Source organism: Dermacentor silvarum, chromosome 4 (genome assembly GCF_013339745.2).
Source record: "Dermacentor silvarum isolate Dsil-2018 chromosome 4, BIME_Dsil_1.4, whole genome shotgun sequence".
Taxonomy (NCBI): Eukaryota; Metazoa; Arthropoda; class Arachnida; order Ixodida; family Ixodidae; genus Dermacentor; species Dermacentor silvarum.
The window spans coordinates 142,116,185-142,128,339 of NC_051157.2; positions in this window are offsets into that span (position 1 = coordinate 142,116,185).

Here is a 12,155-nt window from a genome sequence, read left to right on the forward strand (position 1 = left end):
TAGGAACGTAGGGTATGGCATCACGTTTTCTTGGTCGCGGATTAGCCGGTCGGACGGAATCAGATGCAACAGGCCACAAAATTGACTGGGAAAAGCCAAGAATTATCGGCCAAGAAAGAAACTTGAAATCACGTCTCTATCTAGACTCGTTAGAGATACAAAAAACACGTCGCACGCTCAATCGAAGTGAGGGAACCCTCCCCCAGTCGTACACACGCTGTTTGCGTCACGTGCTCAAGAGTACATAAGCTGCAACGAATTTTCCTTCACCCCATTGTGAACAAGGCTTCCGTAGCGAAGCCGAAACGTCTTTTACTCAGTTTTTATTATTTTAGCTTTTATTTTGGTCGGTGCCTGTCGTTTTGTTGCTTCATAGAATTAGGTGTACGTTAAAGAACCCGAGGTGGCCAAAATTAATTTGGAGTCCCCCACTGCGTCATGCTTCCCAATGATATCGTGGTTTTGGCACGTAAAAGCCCCGAAATTATTAGAGAGTTTTAGAATAGGGACCCCAAAGGAAGAGCGTTGAAGCCACTGCGCATGCTTAAGACGCAAAATGTGTTTGGGTTTTGCGTCGGGCATGCTATTTCGTCGGTTTAGCGGGAGCCCCAAAAGCTGTCTCCTTTATATATATATATATATATATATATATATTGTGAGCATTATATTACCCCTTCATCTTCTTCATCTGTATATACTCATCATCATGGCCAGCGTCATTAGCTTCAGCGCGCGGCCTGCATAATAAACCGTCGAGGTTGAACAGCTGTCTCGCAAGTGGTGGAGAGTGCTCTGAATCCCTTGGTCGTCTACGACTTCGAGTTTCCCTGGAGCTTCGTTCCGGTCGCTTTCAGACACCAGCTTCGGCAAATTTTCGGCGCCCCCAACGTCTGCTCTGAGGTAGCCAAGAAAAAGCTTGATGCACGCATGCAACTTCCCGGGGAAACATACACCTCTTATATCGAGGACGTCCTCGCCCTTTGTCGCCGGTTTGACGCAGCCATGACTGAATCAGATCGTGTTCGTCATATCCTCAAGGGCATTGCCCACGTCGCGTTCAACGCACTGGCCATCAAGAATCCAAATACTGTTAACGATGTTATCGCGACTTGCCAGCATCTGGACGCCCTGCAGGCCATCCGTTTACAACCTGTCGCCTGTGACACGCCTCCTTACTCGGATACGGACCTGCGTGTCCTGATTCGGACTCTCATACTCGAGGAGCTCCAAGTGTACGGCTAGCGCAGTCCTCCCGTTCTTCAGCCGCAACCTTCGGTTCCTGTCCTGCGCGACATCATTAAAGAGGAGCTGTCCTCCATGACCTGCACTGTGGGCTGTGCCCCTCCTTCGCCGGCGCCCTCGTATGCTCAGGTTGCGGCTATGCAACCAGCGTTCGTTCAGACAATGCCTCCTGCTCCTGCTACTCCCAACCATCTGGCGACTCTGGCACCTCATGCATCTGCCACAGCATATTACCCTACCCGGCCGTCGCCCCGCCCCATTTGTTATTACTGCGGTATTCGCGGGCACATATCGCGCTTTTGTCGAAGACGACAACAGGACGAACGCCATGGTTACGATGTTTACGAGCGAGACCCGTTGCCTCTTCCAAGTCCCCACCAGCACCGGCTTTCCCAACGCTCACTTACTCCGCCTCCAAATCCCGAAGAGCCTCGCAACTACCGTCCAGGGCGCCGCCGCTCGCCTTCCCCTCTCCGACGCTCGACATCACCTCTGCTACCGGCCTCTCGCACTCCTGACTACCAATCGGAAATCTAGATGGTGCAGTTTTTGGAGGGAAAGCTGCATGGCCCGCACAGACTACAATGCCTTCAGTGTGCCCGGCCAATACTTGATTAGTGTGTGTAGAAGGTGTACCCGTTCCTGCATTGATTGATACGGGTGCAGCTATTTCTGTTATTCACGCTGACTTGTGCTCTCGTCTACGCAAGGTTACTACACCTTACAAAGGAGCTATTCTACATGGCGCAAATAATGTTGTGATTCGGCCATCGGCGAAATGCACATTTCGAGTTTCGATTGACGGGATTCGCCACCATATTCAGTTCGCAGTGTTGACTTCCTGTGCTCACATGCTTATACTAGGGTGGGACTTCCTCTCTTCCGCGTCCGCTTTTATTTCGTGCCGTCAACGCCTCGTTAACTTGACCGACACCGACAATTCCGACGACGTGCCCGACCCGCGCCTTCGCTTACGAACTGCTGACGATTGTATGGTGCCTCCTGGCCGCGAACAACTTCTTCTAGTTAACTCTGACATCGCCGATGGTGACGTTTTAGTTGTACCATCAGCTCGTTGCCTATCCAAAGGGATTGCTCTGGCACCTAGCCTTGTTCGCTTCACCAACGGTACGGCCACTTTGGCTGTACTCAACACAACCACTGATCCAGTGCTTCTTCCTAAAGGCGCTGTTGTCATTTGCGTCTTGGACACTCAGCCTGTCTCTGTGCTTACCTCGACTACTGCTGTTTCACAGGCACCTACCACTATAGAGCCAGCCCCTGCTTCTGTTCTCGCTAGTGCAATCAGCACTGATATAATGCACAGCAGACGGAAGAGTTACTGGCGTTGTTATCCAAGCATAAAGCCTCCTTCGACGTGCACTCTCCTCTTCTGGGACAGACTTCTGCAACGGCTCATCGCATACACACAGATGGAACTTCCATCGTGCGCCGGCGGCCATATCGTGTTTCTTTCGCCGAACGCCAGATCATCGATACCCACGTTGCCGACATGCTGAAACGCAGCATCATCCGCCCTTCCTCAAGCCCTTGGTCGTCACCTGTCGTTTTGGTGCGTAAGAAAGACGGCTCAGTGCGATTTTGCGTAGACTACCGTGCCTTGAACAAAATAACCCGCAAAGATGTATATCCACTTCCCCGAATCGATGATGCGTTAGATTCATTACAAGGCGCGGAGTATTTCACCAGCCTTGATCTACGCTCCGGATACTGGCAGATCCCCATGCACGAAGAAGACAAGGAAAAAACTGCCTTTGCCACTCCCGATGGACTTTACGAATTCCACGTAATGCCTTTCGGCCTGTGTAATGCTCCCGCCACATTTGAGCGGATGATTGGCGCCGTACTACGGGGCCTAAAGTGGAAGACTTGCTTATGCTACCTTGACGACATCGTCATATTTTCGTCGACTTTCCATCAGCACTTGCAGCGCCTCGACGAAGTCTTGACATGCCTCTCTGCTGCTGGCCTTCAGCTGAATACAAAAAGTGCCACTTCGCCAGCAAAACCATTAAAGTACTCGGACACCTTGTCAGCAAGGAGGGCATTCGACCTGACCCCGATAAGATTACCGCTGTCCTGCGCTTTCCCAGGCCTCAACGCGCCAAAGACTTGTGTAGCTTCCTTGGTCTAGCCTCGTATTTCCGGCGCTTCATACGTAACTTTGCCACCATTGCGGCGCCGCTCCATCAACTACTTCCTTCTGGAGCTCCCTTCTGGAGGTCGGACGAATGCCAAACTGCTTTTGACGCCCTCAAGCGTGCCCTCACGTCCGAACCTGTGCTTTGTCATTTCGACAACACCGCACCCACTCTTCTACATACTGACGCCAGCGGCCATGGTATCGGCGCTGTTCTTCTGCAACGTCAGCAAACTTCCGAAGAACGTGTGGTCGCATACGCAAGTCGCACGCTAACACCTGCAGAGAAAAATTATACGATTACCGAGCAAGATTGTCTTGCCGTTGTTTGGTCCGTCCAAAAATTCCGGCCTTATCTGCATGGCCGCCACTTTACGGTCGTTACTGATCACCACGCCTTGTGCTGGTTGGCGACGGTAAAAAATTTAACGGGTCGTCTCGGCCGTTGGATACTTCGTTTACAAGAATACGACTTCGACGTCACCTACAAGTCTGGAAAGAAACACCAGGATGCCGATGCTCTCTCTCGTTGTCCCCTACCACCGACTTCAAACACTGCCTGCTTACCACCTTCCGTGAGCAACCCGCCGGACGTCTCTCCCGCATTTCCTTCACTCGCAGCTCTCGACCGGCTCCCACCTAACCATTCTCATACGTTTGCAACTTGCCAACGTAGTGACCCCTACTGCCACTCCGTTATGGAACGTATTCGGGGATCCTCTCGCACAACTAACGCTCGACTCCGTCGGCAGTTGAAGAACCACAAGATTGAAAATTCGGTGCTATACCGGTACGTGTTTCATCCCGAAGGACAACGTTGGGTCCCTGTAGTTCCCCGATCACTTCGGACCCAGATACAGGAGACCTTTCATGACGATCCCACTGCCGGTCACTTTGGTTTTCATAAAACCTATGAGCGAATTCGCAGCCGCTTCTCTTGACCTGGACTTGCAACAAGCGTAGCAAAATACGTGGCTTCCTGTTCGATCTGCCAACACCGCAAACGACTGACCTCACCTCCCGTTGGACTTCTCCAATTTGTCCAGTGTCCTGAAGCTCCTTTCGCAGTAGTTGGTATCGCATTGTATGGACCACTACCCTTATCAGCAGGCGGTAAACGATGGATTGTCACAGCTGTAGACCACTTGACACGGTACGCTGAAACAGCCGCACTACCTTCCGGTTCCGCAGCGGAGGTTGCATCCTTTTTCTTGCAAACCATCTTTTTACGACACGGAGCCCCACGTATTCTTTTGAGTGACCGCGGCAGGACCTTTCTGTCTAAACTTCTCGACGATGTTCTCCGTGCGTCCAATACCATCCATAAAACGACTTCCAGCTACCACCCTCAAACTAATGGCCTCACAGAGCGCTTTCATCGTACGCTGTCCGACATGATTTCAATGTACATCAACCCTGATCACACCAATTGGGATGTTATTCTCCCATTCGTCACCTTCGCTTACAACACGGCCGTCCAACGCACAACGGGGTACTCGCCCTTTTTCCTTGTGTATGGTCGTCAACCAATCACCGTCCTCGACGTCTCTTTCTTTGACGTCCCCGTGCCCTCGTCCGCATCAACGTGTGAGCACTTTGTTTCGCGAATTACCCAGTGTCGCCAACACGCCCACCTCAACACCGACGCCATTCAACAAGACCGCAAAACTCGCTATGATGCGTCCCACCGTGTCGTTTCCCTCCAGCCTGGAGACGAAGTGTTGCTGTGGACTCCAGTTCGCGTTCCTGGTTTATCCGAGAAATTTCAGTCCCGTTTTGTCGGGCCTTACACAGTTCAGGAACAGACTTCGCCAGTTAACTATCGTGTCGCGCCCGTTACGCCTTTGGACGGCCGCTGCCGTACCACAGAGATTGTGTATGTTTCACGTTTAAAGCCTTTCATACGGCGTTCGCCGCTATAGCCAGCGGCCAGGTTGGCCGCTTCCATGCGCGGGGGTAATTGTGTGAGCATTATATTACCCCTTCATCTTCTTCATCTGTATACGCTCATCATCATGGCCAGCGTCATTAGCTTCAGCGCGCGGCCTCCATAATAAACCGTCGAGGTTGAACAGCTGTCTCGCAATATACAGGGTGTTTCATTTTAGCTGCACCAAATTTTTAAAAATTGCCTGTGGCAGATAAAATAATTATAATCCTTGATCTAAACTACTCGATGAGGCGGCCATTACTTCCACGAGAAATCAAAACGCCTACTTGAGTAATTAGCATAATTACGCTAGTTAATTTTTTAATTAATGCTTTTACGGCACATCTTTCAATCTACGAATTATAGACGCTGAGTTCGCAAGGCGTATCCGCTTGGAACAAATTCTCAGGACTGAACCAGTTTCGAGATATTAATTTTTAACGTGTCCGACGAAATGTATCGGCGTTCCAGTTAACTTTTTGAGGAAAACGCTGCTTTACGCATTGAAGCACAAAGTTAACTGGAACGCCCATGCATTTCGTCGGACACTTTGAAAATTATTATCTCGAAACTGGTTAGGTCCTGAGAATTCGTTCCAAGTGGATACGCCTTGCGAACTCAGCGGCTATAATTCGTAGATTGAAAGGTGTGCCGTAAAATCATAAATTAAAAAGTTAGTTAGCGTAATTACGCTAATTACTCAATTAGGCGTTTTGATTTCTCGTGGAAGTAATGGCCGCCTCATCGCGTAGTTTAGATCAACGATTATAATTGTGCTATCTGCCACAGGCTATTTTTAAAGATTTGGTGCAGCTAAAATGAAACACCCTGTATATAAAGGAGACGTGACTGTGGTTCTCGCTTTCTCTCAACTAACTGGTGTAGTGAAGATTGATTCAATAGACGCCGCTGATTCCGAATGCAATTGTCGATTTCATGGCTCGTAGGCCTAACACGGATTGACTTGGCTGGGTGACGGTACGTAAAGTTGGTTACTGAAAACTAAGCGCAACAAGTTCCTTGCTGCTAACGCGTTGGCCGATAGCATGTGGCACTTGCAGAATCACTATGGCGCCAAAGAAAAGCTGTTATAAATATTGAAATAAAATATAATGAAATGAGGTTTATTGATGCAGGCGTAGATGTAGGTCCTTCGGATATACTGGCACAGGACGGGCGGCTAAACAGTTAATTACGTCGGGCAGCGCTCTTAGCGGTAACTTCGGCGTCGTCTTTTGCGGAGCGATCACGATGCTGCTACTGTTGGTGGTGTGCATCATCTGCAGAACATGTTGCACGTCTTCTTCATCACAATCACCCCCGGGATAAAAAGCAGCCATCCTGGCGGCTCAAACAGTAGTGATCACGAGCGGCTCACCGTAAGGCTTAAGGCGATTGAGGTGAACAATGTCACGTCCACGACAACGAAGGTCAGAGGGGGGTGTCAGTGGTTCGATTAGGTAATTCACCGCAGACGTGCGCTGGACAATGCGATAATGTCCATCGAAGCGGGGAAGAAGTTTTGAAGAGAGGCCAGGAGCATGCGCAGGTACTGACAGCCAGACGAGGTCGCCGGGAGAGAAGACAGGTTGCTCACAGTGAGCGTCATGGAGCCTTTTCTGGAACTGTTGCTCAGCGGTGGTGAAGTGGCGCGCTAACTTGCGACACTCCTCGGCATGACGTGCTGCAGTCGAAACGGGCACACACTCAGAAGCATCGGGCTGGTAGGGTAGCAGGGTGTCCATGGTGTGGGATGGGTGACAGCCGTAGGGCAAAAAGTAGGGAGAAAAGCCAGTGGTAGTCTGGGTTGCAATACCATTTTACAATAAGAAGAGTCATTTAAGTTCTAAATTGTAATGAAACGCGAAAACACGAAAATCTAAATTACTCTTCCGATTATAAAATGGTATATTTTATTATAATATTTAGAACAGCTTTTCTTTGACGCCATAGCGACGCTGCAAGCGCAACATGCTATCCGCTAACGCAAAAACGCCTTTTCTAAAACTATTCGCTCCTGCATGCCCTAACGCTGACAGCCGCAAAGCTCTTTGGGGCCCCAAACTTTGTGAGCCCCTATTCTAGAACTTTATTAGCACATCAAGATGGTTTGCTTTTTGACAGTAACCAGTTTTAACAGCATAACCACTGTTATCAATTTGTTGTTTGCCTATTTGGTCTTTGTGCGCCGTCGAGGTTTTTACCATTTCTAGCGAGTTACGTTCGGGACGTGCTCGTCGCCGAATACGACTACGCGCTTCTTACACTGGTGTACCGTTTTGTGCAGTAATCGTTTAAAGCTTGGCTTACACCTATTCAGACAACGAGTGGCATCTGTTGTCTGTCACTCTATTTTAACGCATGTTCTTGCCGTGCTAGAGACCTAAGATGGTGGCCAGGTTGATGTCAATGGACAGTATATAGAGCATGTGCCAGCTAAGCCGGGCCAAGCTCATTGAAAAAATAAAAACGAGAAAACAAGATAGGACGATGAGACAATTAACACGAGATATCATAGCGCAAAAGGCTTGTTTTAGCTCATAAAAAAAGAAGCTGTGAGCACGTTACAGATCGCTGGACAGCGGAACTTCTACGCCGTAGGTAGAGATGACGTGAGAGATCGATGAGGCTAAACATTATTTTGCGTTCACGACAGCCAAAAAGCATATTTCGTAGTTGATATTAGTGTAAATAACTAAAAATAATAACTTAGTGCTATCTGTCATAAAATAAAAGCACTGATTTCGCCCTCTGCAGCGATTCGCTGGAACTTAAGAGCTCCCGGGCCCAACCAAAAAGTGTTCTTTGCAAGCATGCTGTCGCTATTGTTGATGTCAAGGGCCGACCGTCACGGCGACAGGGACATCTTTTACGACGGGGTGTGCAAAAAAGGATTGCCGTAGTCGAATGTGAAAATGTATACACAAATAAAAGTGCAAATAAAAATGGCTCTGTTGGGCTACGAAAATTTTCCCTCTTTTTTGTGTTTGGCCACATTTGGGCTACAACTTCTCTAGCTTTTGGCAACGCCGCCTCGTCGGACCTGGCAACACTGGCAAGTCCTCCGCCTCTCGATGGACGGTCCAATCGAAATAAACGGTAGTTTCTTATGTGGAAATCTTGGCCATTTGAGAGCCATGTCTCCTACAAAATAATGTCGGGAGAAAATTGAGGACCAAAATATATCAAATCTGTAGCTGCTGAAATAATGGAAAGGCAGTTCCACTGTAATACCTATAAAACACCTATGATGAATTAATGCCTACTTTAGCAGTCCCTGGCTCTGAAATACTGTCTTTTAAAAAATCTTACTTCGAAAGACTGTCTTTACCGTGCTTAGCGGATTTTGATTGAGGGATAAAACTTGAAGAATTGGGGTTCGCATTTGACTTTGGAAGACGATGTTTAACAATTTTTTTAGTTTTGGAGTGTGCGACAGAAGTGGATGAATTATCATTAGGTGTTCTTGTTCGTTTAAGCGTCGGAAGATCCATTTCTACGTCCTGCTTGTTTTCCGACACTGATCCAGAGAAGCATCCGTTGGCGGTCTGCTGAGTTGAAGTTGATGGTCTTGTATTTTCAGTGCTTTCTGCAATGACTGGCGAGAGATCTATTAGTTGCCCAGCGTTCGATGTGATGGGATTTGTAGGAATCAGTGAGCTAGTGTTCGAACTCGCTACAGAACTGAAAAGCTGAATCATTTGTGATGTCATCACATGAGCAAGGGTCTCCGACAGGTTTGATGTTAGTCGTTCCATAGCTTTTGACAGTGCTTTTTCGAGAGCTATCGCAATAGCATTGGCAAGGGTTGAGTCTGCAACCATTTGTTGACGGGCTGTCACTCCTCCATGTCCCTTAGATCTTCACCGGACCTCAGCAACAGCATCATGGCGTGAGCAACGTCTCCTTTCAAATACTTCTATAATTTCAAGTTCAGTGTTCTCGCAGGACAATTCGAGCAGTTAGCGTGGTGACCACCACTACAGAGACAGCATTTTTTTTCGGATGAGCAATCAGTGAAATTGTGGTTGTCACCGCAATTACGGCAGCGGGGAGCAGATATGCAGCGCCTCACGTTGTGACCGAATCGCCAACAGTTGGCGCATAGTAGAACGCGTGGAGCCGGAGCTTCAACCTTATAAATTAGGGGCCAGACCTTGATTTTTGTTGGACGCATCGTCCCAGCCCATGTAACTATCACTGACTCAGTCGGAGTCTTCTCATTGTCAATTACTCGGCTACACCGGTAAACAGAGATGACACCAGCTACCGAAAACATCTCTAAAATCTCTCCAGATGTCAAACTGACTTCTACACCTCGTACAATGCCTCGAGAGCATGCAAGATGCGGTGGGACGAAACATCTCACCGGATGTGAAGCGAATGTTCAGCAATTGAGCAGTTCCTTGACACAGATTTGGTCTGGCGAGCAACATAATATACCTCCCCTGCCGAACTGGTGGACCTGTGTGATCTGTCGGAAGTGAGTTGACGCCTTCTACAATTCCACCTGAATCGTCTTTGGGTTCTTCATGTTAATTATACCCCGTCGGTAGGCATCATGGCCATCGGAACGTTGCCGGTTCCACTGCGGAGAAAAAACTCAAGCGGTACCTCGTGGGGAGCTACCGAGGCTGACCACGGAGAAGCCCAGAGGCCAGGTGATGAGACAGACATCCAGCAGGGCTGACTAACTCAAAAACACATAAGAATTGTTAGCACGTAAAGAAAAAGAGTAACGTAAAATAACAATGTGAACAAAGAAAGTACCACCCGATACTTGACCCAAGCCACCAAAGAAGGAGAAGCTACTAATGCGATCGAACGCAGGAGATCAGCGCGAGGTACAGCGAGACGCAGCGATAGCGTTCAGCGGTTATTCCGGGAACAGCACCCGTTCCTGGGTGAGCTGTTCTATTATCTGCCTCGTCGTCTTGGCCTGCAGTCCGAGCGCGCGAGCCTAAGCGCGTCTGTTTCTCTTCATTACAAATCAATAAATTCCGGAAAATGCTGTGGATGACTTGGTAGTGCTTAGCCTATCCCAAATACATGGCCAATACATTGCGATAGCCAAACAATGGCTAATCAGTTATCCATCAATAATCAATAAATTCCGGTGAAAATGCTGGGGATCACATTAAAGTGCTTCATCATAATCATCATCAACCTATATTTATGTCCACTGCAGGACGAAAGCTTCTCCCTGTGGTCTCCAATTACCCCTGGCTTGTGCTAGCTGATTCCAATTTGCGGCTGCAAATTTCCTAACTTCTTCACCCCACCTAGTTTTCTACCGTCCTCGACTGCGCTTCCCTTCTTTTGGTATCCATTCTGTAACTCTAATGGTCCACCGGTTCACCATCCTACGCATTACATGGTCTGCCCTGCTCCATTTTTTCCGCTAAATGTCAATTAAAAGATCGGCTATCCCCCTTTGCTTTCTGATCCACACCGCTATCTTACTGTCTCTTAACGTTCGGTCTAACATTTTTCGTTCCATCACTCTTTGTGCGGTACTTGTTTTCGTGATTCTTTGTTAACCTCCAAATTTCTGCCCCATTTGTTAACACCGGTAGATTGCAATGATTGAACACTTTTCTTTTCAGCGACAGTGGTAAGCTCCTAGTCAGAACTTGGCAATGCCTGCCGTATGCACTCCAACCCAATTTTATTCTGTAAATTTCTTTCTCATGATCAGGGTCCCCTGTAAGTAAGTGATTTAGATAAACGTCTTCCTTTACACACTCTAGAGGCTTACTGGCGATCCTGAATTCTTGTTCCCTTGCCAGGCAATTCAACGTTATCTTTGTCTTCTGCACATTAATCTTCAAGCCCGTTCTTACACTTCCTCGGTTAAGGACCTCAATCATTTGTTGCTTTTGTCCCCATTATTACTGATTAGGACAACATCATCTGTAAACCGAAGGTTGCTGAAATATTCGCCATTGATCCTCACTCCAAAGCCTTCCCAGTCTAAGAGCTTGAATACCTCTTCTAAGCATCCAGTGAATAGCATTGGAGAGATTGTGTCTCCTTGCCTGACCCCTTTCATGATAAGTAACTTTCTACTTTTCTTGTGAAGAACCAAGGTTGCTAGCAATCCTTGTAGATATTTGCCAAGATATTTACGCATGTCTCCTGTACTCCTTAATTCCGCAATGCCTCTATGACTGTTGGTATCTCTACTGAATCAAATGCTTTTTCATAATCTATGAAAGCCAGAGAGGTTGATTGTACTCCCCAGATTTCTCTTGATTTGATGACATGGATATCATTCATCGTAGAATATCCCTTCCTGAAGCCAGCCTGTGCTCTTGGTTGGCTGAAGTCAAGTGTTGCCCTGACTCTATTGAAAATTGGGTCTATTGTAAATAATGGGTCTATATTTGTTCAATTTAACGTATCCCTTCTTATGGATTAGTATAATGTTGGCATTCTTCCAGCTCTCTGGTGTACTAGAAAGTCGTGATGCATTGCCTATAAGGGGCCGTAAGCTTTTCAAACATGATATGTCCTCCATATTTGATTAAATCGACTGTTATTGTATCTTCTCCAGCAGCTTTTCCCCTGGTCATGTCTTTCAAGGCCTTTCTAAATTCATCGATAGTTATTGAAGGAACTTCTGTATCCTGTTCATCACTACTTCGAATGAAAGCAGCTTGGCTGCTCTGGGGACTGTACAGGTCAGTATAGAATTCTTCCTCTGCTTTTACTATCATCGAACTTACTGATGATAATACCCTGCTTATCTTTCAGTGCATGCATTTTGCCTTGTCCTATGGCAAGTTTTCTTCTCACTGATATCAGCTAGGCTGCGTCCAT